Here is a 14,667-nt window from a genome sequence, read left to right on the forward strand (position 1 = left end):
ATGAGGATGGAAATGATTTCAGTGCTAGTAATATGAATCTGCTTAACTATAACAGATTGTGCTTACAAGTCTAAGAGATCTAAGGAAGGCAAAACCACACAACTGCATAACCAACTGCATTTTTAACCTAACAGTGCACTTTTAGTCCTTTGGGAGAGAATACCTGGTATGAATCAGTTTCTCTGTCCAAAGTGAGTAGGATGGATTGTTCAGCATTTTGGAGAATCCTGTGTTTTTGAAATAAAGAAATAGTGGACAGCTTACTAGATAGTCAGCACTTTAATTTCTTAGAACACAGATAAATAATTCAGAGAATTTGGATTCTATAGTCTGTCTTATGTTTGCAGTAAATCTGTTGATTTTTACAGGAGAGCAGGGAGTAGTTAGTATAAGACCCATGGCAAATTCTGTGCTTCCATTCGTCCAAACAGACAACACTTCAGTGGAAAGTCAGCAGTTTCCACATTGGTAAATTAAAGCTTACATTGATAGAATAGAGATTTTTGGTATGTTATTTTATGTCCCCAGCACTTGTCTTTGATATTAAAGTGATACCACATTTAAATAAGATCTAAGAAGTGGCATCCTCATTTCTTGTCTTGGAAAGGAGTCTGGTTTTATTATTACATGAAAAATAAATACTCTCATGATAGACTGATAGATTTTATAAAATTTGAGGGCTTCTGTCTTTTTTTTAATGGTGCTATGACAGTTGCTGAAAGTGCATTCTTTATTCCCTTATTTATGAAGAAAAGATTGTAGATACCTGGCCACAGATCTTTGTTCAAACTGGTAATATAATATTGAAAGGTGATCTCTGTGGAGTCCTGGCAGTTGGCAGCATATATTTTCTATGAGACGGTCTTGGAACAAACCAAAAATAAATGCCATTGTTTCTATTGTGGGCTGTCCTCTGCAGACTTGCCATTTCAGTGATATGCATGGTATGAGATCTGTCAACAGATGCTGGTAACACATGATGACGTCCATAGGATTACAATGGATGCGATGCCTAATTATAACCACAGTTCATAGAGTATTATGGTCTGCAGTAATCCAGACTCCTTGGTGTGGAATTCATGGTTGCAGATGTCTGAATAAATATGAAGTGCACTATATGAAAGGAGTCTGAGTAGTAGCTTAGCTGTTCCTCTGTGAATGTGAACACCAATTTAAATGCTTTGGTTAGGGTAACATTTAGACTGTGTCAAATCAAGAAAATACAGCAATTTGCTGCATTAGACATGCTGTTGGTAAAAAACTTAGGCAGGATGGTTGGAATTTCCAACCATGTGCTGGGAACCAAGTTCGGGAACCAATTTTCAAGTCTGAATAATGAAACGATTAATTTATTATATTCATTATATTTTGGGTGGACATGTCTTCAGTAGGAACTAATTACAAAACTACACCTTTGGTGTCTTTTGAACCTGTAGATGGGAAACATGAGATTGGAAACTACTGAAGTCTACTGCTTGACCCAATACACTGTCACTGTCAATGTGCAGTCCACTTCCTTGCTAACTTGAGCAGCACCTGGAAGATACAGCAAAGTGACCCCTTGTTTGCTCAGAACTAAGTGGAAATCAAAGCAGAGTCTGAATGGCTTGAGAGGGTGGTACAGTGCCTGCAGCGCTGGACACAGGCTGGGATTCTCTCTTGACTCTGCTCCGTAACCTCAGGCAAGGTCTAGTCACCTCCTTACACCTCAGTTTTCCCACTGGTAAGAATAGGGCAACAGTGATGATTTGCAAAACACTTTGAGCTACTGATAGAAGTAGTTGCTGTTTTTATGGTATGTTGGACTAGTGATTAGCTATCTTTTGATCACTACCCTGCTGGACTGGGGTGGAAGTACAGCTCTTACTAGCTCATAGTGGAAGACTTAAAACCTGGTATCCGTTCTCTCCATGTTAAAATTATTTCTTAAATTTCCCAAAAAAGTCCAACAAAATCCACAAAGTTCTCTTAGCCTTCACTAGCCTATATCTCAATATAAGTAAAAGGGACATAGGAGAATACAATATCCCTTAGCTTAGGAAACCAAGGACAACAATGTTGCTCAAAATGCAAAAATTTTGTACTGTTTGCACTATGTCTGAATTGCCAACGCTAATTATTGAGTTGTGTGTTAAATAGTGCTTTTTCTTCCCCTCTTTCTCTCATTAATACTAGAAAAAAAAGTTTTGAAATTATTTTTCTCAAACTTGAAAATAATCTTTGGAAGATAAGGATGAAAATTCTACAAGGTGTATGTTTTTCAAAATGGATGAGTCTACAGAACTGCATCCATTTTACTAAATTGCTGTGCTCTGTGGTTAATAAATCCATACATAAAAGTGTGTGTTGTTAAAACTAGAAGCTAGGGCAGAGAGTAAACTGTTGTTCTGTCAGTGATGGGTGTTAAGGGAATACCTGGAACATGTAAGACAGGGAAAGGGTGTTTTTGGAAGACAATACAGAAACAACCATAAGTTCATAAAGAAAACATTTCTTGGTCTAGGAGCTTCCATGCAGACAGCTGCAAAGAAGTTCACACTCCTAAATGGAAACACAGCTACGCCCTAAATAACAGGCAGTAAGATTTGTCTGCTGCACACATTTTACTTTTAGATAACTTTTGTCAGAAATAATTTATTTAACAACATGCTTTTTTTTTAAACTTTGTCATAAAATGTTTTGTTAGTTATTAAAGGAAGTCTTGAGCCTTCAGGATAGAAAAAAAAGATATGGAGGTTGTGAAACAGGTGTGATCTCTTCTTCAGGGTACTCATAAGAGACTAAAAAAGCTCCACAGATTTCATATGTGTCTTCTGCAGTGATGAGGACACATCTCTGACACTGTTGCACTAATGTGCTTAAGGAAAGAACTGGAAACATACTCCTGGCCTTACTGATATTATCGTAGATGAAGAGTCTTATTCCAGCTTCCTGTATGGTGCTGATGCTACCTTCCACTACTATGCAGACAGGTCTTAATGTAGGTGTCAGTGCAATTTCTGGCCATTTTGATGGCTTTTTACACTGATACAGAATAAACAGCAAGACTTAGAGTATTTATTTTCCTTGATATTGTACTCCTTGTGAATGCAAGTCTTCCTAATGACACTGGATGCTGTGCATAAGTGATGAGGACTACAGAAAAGTTGATTTAGGAAAGAAGCTGTATCTTTCCAGTCTTCAGCAGTCCCTATCAGATTAAATTTTCAGTGCGACCTGTAAGGATTTATCTGTGTTACCTCCTTTGGCTGATAATACAGCTCCCATTGTTCTTGCAAATAAAAAAAAATTGCATTTATAAGCCACAAGTACAGAAAATACTTTGGAAAGAGCTGCCAGCACTATGAATTATGGACAAAATTGTCCTTTTGCTTGTGTTGGTGCAGCTTCATAAGTTCAGCAGATTCAAGGGGTTTATTGCAACCTAAAAGAGAAACTGACCTTTTGTTCAATCTGACTGCAGTGTCTATAAATAGATTTACAGTCAATGGCCTGGATTCACTCTGAAGTCTGTGCTGCCTTCTGTGGTTGGAATCTAAATCAATTTCTTATCAGAAATCTCTTCCTGGGGGAAAGTCTACTGGTGTGTGAGATGACAGATGAAGTAGTGCAAGGGAATAGCTTCATGCTCCAACCAGGAGTAGGAGAGGAATGACCAAGTCTGAATGAATGAAAAAGAAATGTGAAGAAGTGTTGCCAGGAGAGCCTGGATGCTATCAGCAAAATTCAGTACTGTAGAACCATTCCTTATGGACTGCTTAGGACTGAAATCATTTTCATGAATAATATAACAATACTTACGGTGCTTACAGGGCATTCCAGCCTAGGTCTCTGGAAATAATCAGAGTAAGGGTTTTGTAGATGGTGCAAAATTTTCGCTTCAGTAGTTAACGTTGGGGTAAAGGTCCCACAGCACACAGAGAAAGTCTATCCCTTGCGAGCTTTCAGTGAGGTGACACCTTGTACCCACATGGAATCTCAGTGGGACTGTTGAGAAGGCACAGAGATTCCCCTCTGTAAGTAAATCAGAAGAACAGGATCAATGAGAACCAGTACTGAAAGTAGGATGTGCAAGGGATCAAAAATGTGCACTCTTTTTAAAGAAAGTGTTAGCCTTCTCGTTACTCATTCTTAGTGCTTACCTGTTATTAGTTGATTATTTCTTATGCACATGGGTGCTCTGGGTTGACTAGCTTTAGGACTAACTTCAGGAGAGGACTTCATTTGTAAGGAGGAAGATCCTCCATGTGCCAGGGCAGAAGGCTGAATGATATTCTGTGGAGAAATTATGTGACATTCTGAGTCCTGTACTGCAATTCTTGCCCTCCTTGCCTTTTATCCACAAGATTAGGATGCTGTCCTGGAATTTGTATAGGTTGAAATACAGGATTTCCTATTGCTAGTAATACTTACAAAAGCAAAAATTTCACCTTTTTAGATCTGTTTTTCTGCTAGTATTCAACCAGTATCGTGTCTGTCTTCTACAGAAGAACAATATGATGCTAAATGATATATGCCACTACAGATGCAGAAGGTGTGCTTTATGGCAACATGAAGTTTCAGCGCTCTAAGGCCGAATGCTTGTTCCACAGGTGCATCAAGACTTTCCTTTTTAAACAGTGAATGCCAAAAGCTCTAGTTTTAGGAGGACATACACAGAAAATTTGCTATATCCTTTTAAATCCTGTAGGCTCTTTGACTTTCCAGGTAGTGGATGGCACCATATAGGGTCTGACTCAGAGCTTTCTAGTCAGTGGACTCCATTCTTTCTACCACACTACATCCAGATTTTTCAGCATATACTATGATTATAACTGCCTTAAATATTAGCCATTGATGCAACAGAAGGACATGCAGTCGTAGTGTCTCTCCTATTGAGAGTCTCCGTGAGGGTAGAGATGTAGACATACGGGCTGTGTTTATGGCTTGTTCTGTATGAGTGGCCTCTTAGAGATTAGTGCTTGTTAAAATAGTAACATGTTAAATTCCTCTTGCTGATGTTATTTGCATGGAATGGTGTTTGAGAGGAGCATGCTGAAAGGATGGTGCAACGATCATATTTTGTCAGGGTGCTTCATATTCTGTCTTGGAAGCTATCAATAAGATGTGTGGCTGAGGGGGCAGTGAATACTGTGTAGCTTATATGTGAAGGAAAATTCATATAAAGCTATTATAAAATTCACTTACCTAGAAATGTTTATGAGGGTGGAATTTTATAATGGGAAAATCTTTATCAATACCAAATGTGGGAAATCAATATATTACTCAATATTGCTTTCTTCTGTTTACACTCAACCAGCCCTCTCAATGTTGAACCATTCCAGTCTCTAGATATTTTTGTTAGCGTTGTCAAATGGACAATTCCTACAATCTCAGTTTAGCTGTTAACTGCCACTCGCCCCCTAATATCTGCCAGCAGCAAAACTGTATGGTTGTGAGAGGAAATGATAAAGAGCCACTTTGTGAGGAGAGGCAAAGCCTATCACTTTCCTGCCTACTCATGGGTACCTACCACAGCATCTCCTGAAATTTGTGTAGTAAAATGTCTGCAGCTACACTGATCCAATTAGTAGAACAATACGGATTGGAAGAAAGTGTGGTTCTAAGTGGGTTTCCATAAACTGAAACCAAGGTGCTTAAGAGCTAGAGGAAAGCTGTGTGTTAATCAGTGTACTTTGCTATAATCCCTTGGGGGAGGGAGGTCTGCATTTTGCCATACATCATCTATGTTTGTGTCATTGGAGAGTTAGACAGGCAAGGGAGGTGTCTCGTAAGAGCATTGAGGGTCTTGACCCCTGAGACAGCTTTAAATAGGGAACCTCCACTCATAAAATGAGTTTATAGCCCTGTGCAAGCAAAAGCAGAGTTCGGATATATTCTAAAAACTAGTGGATGCCAGTAAGAAAATATCTCGATTACATGTTACACTTTTCCTATTCAAACTAAGACAGCTCTGCAAGCTGAATTTTGATGGCTTTTTGTCAATGGGGTGACACAGTTCAAAATCTTCCACTAAAGCTCTCCCATTCTCTTACAAGACAAGAGAGATTTCATCATCATGATTGAAAAATCAAATACCAAATGCCTAACATACATTTCATCACTGTTGCATGAATTCTGACTCATTTAATGATGTTTCGTTTGGGTGGTCTTTTCTGTATTGCACTGTACCGTTCTACTGAATAAATTTCAGTGACTCTGAAAAACAGGATTTTTAATTATGAATGGCAAATATTATATGGATATTGGTAGTATTTTAGATGTTTTGCTGCAGAGCTTGTTTACAGAAGAATGTGTTGGATTACTCATCTGGAATTAGATGGACATGATGCAGGAAGAGTGAACAGTACAGTGAAACAGAATTGAATGGAAATTTGTGCTGCTTATCTTTTTCCCAAGATAAAAGAGGTCCCTCCCACATGTTATTTTATATTCTTGCAAGCAAACAAATATAAATGTGTTTATATACTTCACAAAATTGAGCCATTTTGGATGGCTTTAGTGCCAAGCACAATGTCTTCTGAGCCTTAATTGTCCAGATAAACAACATGTATCTGATGATGTATTGCTCTCTTGTGTGCAGTGAAATATTGCTGACTCTGAGTAAATGTATTTTAATGACTATGCATTTTTTCCCTCAGCTGATTGCGGAAGAAATATGTATTCACATCAAGCAGTCCGTTTCCTCCTGAATTAATTTCATTACTAGTAGTTTGGGGTGATTGTCGAGTCTTCAAGTAATTGAAGAACATCCTTTCATGAAAAGCTGTGATAAGAGTGTGTGACATTTGTTCTTACAATATTATCGCTAGATTTGTTGGATTTCAGTTTGCTTCAAATTGGGAGACTGATGCATAAAACTGATCATAATCTACAGAGGTGCTATGCAATGCTCTTTTTCTACCTAGTAAAACTGGACATATGTTTAAAGATAGAAGTTACCTCTTTCTTCAACATTTAACCAGCAAATGCCATGCTAATGATCACCCTCTTGACAGTTTCTGTACTAAGTTTGTAGTAGCTTTTCCCTCCGGCAGTACAAGTAACTCTTAGATGCAAACCAAGATGGCATGATTTTGCTAATACTCAGACTGTTGGTGTGAAAGGGTTACAGGGTAGTTACAACTGCAATACTGATTTTCCTCTGTCGTTACAGATGCTGGAACAGAGCATCTGCAGAAACAGAGATAGAAGACTTTGAAATACAGTGTTCCCCTTCTGTGAAAGTGTCCCAATTGAAATGATAGCTTGTAGAAATGTATTTCGTTCTTTAGAAGGCCTGTCCAGAGGGAAGCAGAAGCTGCCCATTGTGTAGCTAATAATATTTAGTTAGTTACTGTATTCATCTCTTAAATTTCCATGCATCCATGGGTGACAAAAGTAGTCTTGAATTTATTTTCTTTGTGCAAGAATGGATGCAGCTGCTCCTGTCTCGTCCCAATTTGCCCTGCTTTTGAGTTATAAGGACATACCATTTTGTCCTTGTCATCATCTCCGAAATAGTGGTTGTATTTCCTATGTGATGGCTTTACACATGAAAAGTGTTAAGTGTTTATTTTAGCTGGTGTGAATTAGATGTTGTAGCACCCATTTAATTCAAATGCTTCTTCCCAACTGCTCTTAACCATCAGAATCTCTTAAACTTGAAATCTGGTTGTTGTTCTTTATTCTTTCTTTTTTCTTCAAAAAGCTGTAAGCAACATCAGTCCAACTATCTATTACTTTATTTGATAACAACTGACTTTATTCGGTAACAACTAACAAACCCTAATTGAGAACATACTGCTTCTGCTCTGAACTGCCCCCTAGCAAAGCCAGCCCCCCTCCACTGCCATAGCAGGAGTCTGGGGAAAGTGACTGTCCTAGGCTAAAATTAGCATCTGTGATTATTCCTTAAGTATCTAAGGAAACTCTAGTATTTTTTATAGATGTTGAACACCCAGTCATTTCCACTGACGTCAGGAGGAACTTCTATTTAGCACCTCTGAAGATCAGTCTGCAATTTTGGCACTCACAGAAAGGCTTAACCATCTAGTATTAAGTGATTCTTTTTAATTGTTTTATGTTTAATCTTGGCACCAGTGTAGCTTTTCAGAGCTTCAGGACTTAAGGCATTGCACTTTTGCATATGAGGCTAGAAGAAAACTGGCAACCAGTTGCATTAAATGCAAATAAAAGATTGCATAAATGATTGTGTGGTGCTGGGTTATTATTGCAGCTAGGGGGCTTTCTTTAGGCTATGGAAAACCCCTGTGGCCCAATTTACTCTCCAGCTGTAGCTCCACCACACATTTTCTTTGGTGGAACTGCTGCCTTGCAACATTCTGTCCATCCTTGACTCTACTCCTAGCCATAGAAGTCCAGTCCTTCATTTGCTGGCACAACTATCTTCTACTGTACACCGGAACACTGAAATAATTTGGACTGAAAAACAAACAAACTGTTCCTACTACTTTTTTAATCCTAAGTCATTTCAGTAATGTAGTTTGCAGTGCAGCCCCACAAGCAATTATATCTGTACATGTATGTATTATGTATAATGCACGTATTATCCATCTGCCATTAATATTTGAAGTTAAAATACCCCACCATACCTGAGGCTGAAGATTGCTTGCTTTCTTTTTGCCTGTGGCCTTCATTTCCATAATACAGCACGGGACCTGTTAAGAATAGATACGCTATAAACAAAGAACCGTACATTTAATTGACAAAAAGGTTTGCTTATCATGGTATGGTACTCTTTAAAACACAGATGTTTATGCTTTCAGCTGTTACAGCCATCTTTGTTTATTATTTCCCCAACTATTTTTAGCTAAGGACTTAAGAACAAGTTACTTAGTTAAATTTTATATGCATATATAATTAAGCTATCCATGGGCTGTGAGTAATGTTTTGCTTTTTATTCTATTTGTAAGAAAAGCTCAGTGATTCAGGAAACTACATCTCTCTAAAAATTATTTAGGCATTATTCCAGGTTTCTGGCATTTTTCTGAAAGTCCCTTGGCTTATAGGATATTTTAAATGCTTTAGAAAATGTTATTTTATATCTAGTGCCTCATAAAAACATTATAGAGCTTAAAAAAATTGGCCCAGTATGTATAAGCAGCACCTTTAACAGCACAAGTTAACAAATTTTTTTAAAGGCAGATGCTTAAAACAAGCATGAAATCAAAATTAAAAAATGTTCCTTCATCATCATCAAAGAGGTTAACTTGGACGGATTAAATACTTTGTATACTGAGAAATATTGTGTTCAGTAACTTGGCATATGTGCCAGAGAGGAACTTGGTATTACATAATTGTGAATTAATGCACAAGGTTTTCCTTTCTCTGCAAGAATCTCAAATGAAACCTTAGTTCAGGTCACAGGTGAAACTGGTTTTGGTGGGCTTCAAGTCTCCTACAAAACAGAGTACATAAGCATTAACTTACTGTGTAATTATCTCAGTGTCTGACAATAAACATATTTTTCCCATCATTTGTTGGTGTCAGAGACTTAAAACTGAAAGAGATGTGTGCTGAAGTGTGTGCCATTGAAAATACTTTCAGGATCTTTTTTAACTTTATCAGGTGGAAGACATGCTTTTCTGCTTATGAAAATGTTTTAAAGAATGTTGATAAATTGGGTAGGAACATACTTTTATCCCACTCTGACTGACTGTTTTGACTAATTTATAATGGATTTACTGACTCATCTGGCAATGCGGTATATAATTAGTGGATAAAGACAGCACAGTGAAGAAAATGAAGAGAGAAAGCAAGGGAAAGACATTTGGAAATCCAGTCAACTAAATCCTGGATTAGCCTACTTTAATTAATCCTTCTATTTCCAGAGGGCATACCTTTAGTTTCTTCCATACTGTAATATGTGAATATTTCTTTCATGACATCCGAAATAGCATTTGATCATTTATATATGTATCTTCTGAAAAAAAAAATTAGCCAGCACTTTCTGTAGTAGTTGAGGAACTCTTAGGAAACCAGAAGAGGACTGTAGGGCACAGCTGGTGGAAGAAGGACCCGAGACTGGGAAGGAGAATAGGAAATAAGGTCTCCTGATAGGAGGGTTCATTTGGCACTGATGGGGCAATGGTAATGCAGGTTTGCTGTATAAAATACTTGAGAGAAAGCATCAAACAGTCAAAAACAGTCTAAAGACAAACAGTGCCAAGTCGACTTATCACCTTCACCTTATAAAGCACACAGGCTGATTTGCCTCTGCAGAACCACCACTATGTTCAAGACTCTTTTTGGATTATCTGCACTCAATTTTTAACTCTCCACAGGGAGATGCAACTATAACAGAAGTTCTGCTTTTATTCCCTGATAGCAAAAGAGAGTTGTACAGCTGGGAAAGAATATAGAGGGAGAGAGAAAATAGAAGGATGGCTAGGTTCAAATTTGTTATCATTACTGAACTGTTCCCTCCAATCCTGGTATCATTTTACTGTGAATTCCTTTTCTCAAGATGCCTTCCAGTTCGTTGATAATCTTGTGAGGTGGAAATGCTGAGCACGGAAGAATGTACTTCAGAATTAACTTTTTCTGAGCCATGTAGAGATGAGTGGATTTCCTTTTGCCCTGTAACAGTTGAAATTTTTTGGGGATATTTTGGTCCCATAATATAGTAAATACTTTTCTCTATCTTCCTGTTTCTCAGTTTTTCAGTAGTTAAATCTGTACATGATCCATGCACCAATACATTGGAGTTTCTAACAACACCACACACTTCATGCTGTGCAAGCTCTTTGCTTAGGTCTCTCGTGTCCTATGTAATTGGGAGGGGATATCTTTAGGACAGTCCTTATGAGTTATAAATATATATCTCTTTCTTACATAAATATAAAGATGCAGTCTTTAATACATAGGTGATAAGGAGTCTGTTAAAATTCTTATAAAAACTGGTACATTTCTTTGCTGCACTCAACTTTCTGCAGTGTAGTGACAAATCTGTTTTAATGCTCTCTCCCAACTGGGAGTGAACTAACTTCTTTGTAGGTATAGGTTGTAAAGAGGTTTGTGTTGTAAAGTACTTTGTGATAAGGAAGACTCTGTAAGATATTTGCTATAGCTGTACTACTTTAAGTTGCAATGTCAGAATGACTTGCTTTTATAGTGTAAACTCAAGCTCTGCAAAGTGCATTATATTGGAACAGATAATATTTGGTTAGTAAGCTGTAAAGTTAGTTTACCCTAGTAAATATTGTTTTGCCATGCAAACACCTCACATAGTCCTCAGAGATTCAGTCTGGATGTAGAACACTCAGTCATGCTGTGTGGGAGTACTGTGTCTCTATCAAGTAGGCACAGGTCCTTGTGGGTGATGCTTCTGTGTTTCTGCAAATTTCAATAGGAGACATTTTGAATGGCAAAATTTGGCATCATGTTGCATGTAAAAAAATAGTGTGATCTATTAAATGTTAAATTATTAAATGCTAGAACAATATGATCTACTGAAAGAGATCAACTTCTTCATAAACTTTTGCTCCAAGGGAAATACAAAATCATTTTAGCCAATGGCCAAAAATAGATTATTCAAAACTCTGCACTTGTATTGTTCCATTAGTCCCTTTATTGTTTGTTGTGTTTTGTTTTGTTTTTAAAGCTTTACTCCCATTTAACAGCTGTGGTTCTGAATGTGCTTGATTCACAGCCACTTTTTTTCACCAATGCTTATTTTTGAGGCTTGTGAAGCAGAAGGTCATTCACTTGCTTCAGCATTTTAGATTTGCAAAACCCACGTGTGAGCACCCAAAGCTATCCCACCATTAATCAGTTTTATAGATCAGCAGAGTCCTAATTCTGCATTTGGAACTCTCAGTCTTTGTGGCACATTTAAATCTCAGCTCTGCTGTGGGGTAAGGATTTTGGACAGAGGCATAAAGAGGTTTGACTACTTGAAAAAAGTTATACAAAGAGCTGTGGCAGGGCAAGGACTCAAGTGCTGAATCCTTCAAAGTCTTTACTCACTGGTTGTCTTTTCACTCTCATTTGAGAAAGCAATTTAATATGGGGGCTAGTATAAGTGGGAGATTTGTTAGTAATCTGAGAACTGCATGTTTACTTCACAGATTATACCATTTATTTAACATTTTGTAACTACATTCTTTCATTCATGGTATGGTAACTTCCATTCTTTCTTTTACCTTTAGCTTTTTAATGCAGTAAAGAATGGTAAGTAGTCAAAAAAAATTTAAAGTATTAGTGGTTTTGTGACAAGGGTCACCAGGAGATACTAATATGTATTAACATACTTGTTCCTTTACATAGAAGACAAGCAGTATACAGTCACTGGAAATATAGTGTATAACTGTAAATTATGTGATGCATATTCTATTTGAAGTAGGAGGGGGATAGAGAGGTAAGATTATTGCAAACAGCAAGGGATTTCTCCCCATTATACTCCATCTAGCTAGAATTAATTGTACAGAGCTCTTACAGGACAACATGACATGCTGTTTGAACAGAGGCTTCTCAAAGAGGATATTGCCTGGATGCTATTTGTGATCAGCTTTGTTCAAGGATATGTGCATTTAATGTAAATAAACAAACTATGCTGCAAAAATAGTCTATCAATCACATCCAAGAGAAAGCCAGCTTGCAAAATCTTGCCCTTTGTCACCCCTTAGCAGGATGGTGACAATATTAATTAAAAGCATTTCAGTATTGCTAAGCCTTTCAAGTGAAATATTCTAATAGCTCCTTCACCCCAACTCCTGATGAAAGATAACCTTGTACTGAGGATGGACTTTTAATTTATAGGTTGAGATTAGATAGCTGGGGGAAACCTTTCGGTTCTAGGTCAGTGTTTTGAATCCAGGCCAGGTGAATAAGTGACGAGGTTGCTAACACATGCAGGCTGTTTGGTAGTGTCTGTGAGATGAGTTGTAGTCTCAGTTTAGCTCTTGGAGGGACAGGTGTCCATATCACTTAAACTGCCAGAAATGGCAGTTCATTGGAGATGCCCAAAACTGGCCTTAGTAGTAAGGGTTTGGGCAGAGACTTTTCATTCTAGAGGTAAAGGCAAAAACAATCTGTATGTAAAGATGTTTTCTCAGATTACATCTATGGGGTTACTCACAGTCATTGCTATTAGAGTTTCCTAAACAGAAGACTTCTTTCTCTATACTTACAGGGCTGGCACATTTCATAATTCATTAAGATTTTAAGGAGGGGAAGATAACTAGCATGCCACTAGATTTACAGTGGCAGGTAACTGGCTTATGCTAAACAGCTAGCTTTGATTTCTTTAAACGTAAAATTAACTTTGGATGACTGAGAACAGATGCTAAAGATGTTGGTAATTATTATGTGTTGTTTTCCATCTGTTCGCAGTAGGTTCTGATTTTGATTAATCTTATACTTCTTCATTTACAGCACTTTCCTAGCTTTGTCAGCCTTCTAAATCTTTCTTGCTACTATATCTTTATTGGGCCTTTTTCAGAGTAGTGTTTGAGCACCTGAAAAGCAACAGTGAATTTTTTCTCATAATAGTGCTGTGGGATATGAATGGTTTATTATTCTCATTATCCTTGAATACAGAAGTGGGACACTTAAAAATACTCAGCTATGGCTAACATCTGCTCACTCTGATGTTAAATGGCGTCTCGTCGCAGACGAAGAATCATGGATCATAAAATGCTTAGCATTTAGGTCAATAAAAGCATTTTTAAATTCCTGTCTTAAATGACTTAACAAAGTCTGGCAAAATTGGGACAAAAACATGAGTATCAAGATTTCTACGCCTGGATCGTAACACAGATCTTGGGAAATGTAATGATTATTCTGGTACCTGTAGAACAGATCAGTGCTTCCACTTTCACTTTAATTTGCATCCTATTTAACTTTTCCTAAATGTTCTTCTGTTCACTGACTTTGAATCTTCTTTTTTTCCCCTCTATCCTGTTACATTTCATTGCCTTTGTTTCCTTACGTATTCTGTCTTCACCCTTTTATTTTTCTCCAATATCTTTGCCAAATCTTCCTCAATATTTCTTTTACCTAAGGGAAATCAGAGGATCATATGAAAGTAGGAGAGAGCAGGGGGGATCAGCGCAGAGAAAACACCCTGAGAAAAACAAGGTTTACAGCAATCTGTAGCATGTCAAGTGCTTGGATTCCTGAAAGGTGGTTGTCATCTGCTAAATGACTTCTTAATTTGTAGTCTTTGAATAACAAATATATGGTAAATATTAGGGCCTCTCTGCGACAGAATCTGGAAGGAAAAATAGTCTTCTTGCTTCTTCTCCCTTTTTAAGGCTGTGGTGTAGATGTCAGTTAGGATGGGAATCTTCCATGAACATCACAGAAAATATGACTGGAAGAATTGCCTACTTTCAGGCAGAATCAGATATGCTTCTGCTATTCTTGACATGTTTACCCAACATTTTCTTGACAATCTCCAAGAGTAAGGACACCACGTTTCCCCAGCCAATGTCTTCCAGTGTTTCACTACTTCTGGAGTTAAAAAGTAACCTACATCTTCCTTACTTATTTCAGCTCCTGAGTCCTTGTTCTGTCTTCAGGGAACACAGATAACTGTTTTATTCTCTTCTTCTCTATTGTGAACTTTTAAAAGGTTGAGACAACTATCAGTCTATTTTCAAACTTCTCATGATTAAACTACCCCAATGATTCTATAATTTTCATAGATTAAATTTTCTAAAA

The 14,667-nt window shown here is 37.5% G+C and overlaps 1 protein-coding gene across 8 annotated transcripts in view; it reads left to right on the plus strand.

Moving 5' to 3' along the window:
- ACTN2 (actinin alpha 2) overlaps positions 1 to 14,667 on the plus strand; it is an 87,624-nt gene that overhangs the window by 17,108 nt on the left and 55,849 nt on the right. The window lies entirely within an intron of this gene.

This window comes from Dromaius novaehollandiae, chromosome 3 (assembly GCF_036370855.1).
Source record: "Dromaius novaehollandiae isolate bDroNov1 chromosome 3, bDroNov1.hap1, whole genome shotgun sequence".
NCBI lineage: Eukaryota > Metazoa > Chordata > Aves > Casuariiformes > Dromaiidae > Dromaius > Dromaius novaehollandiae.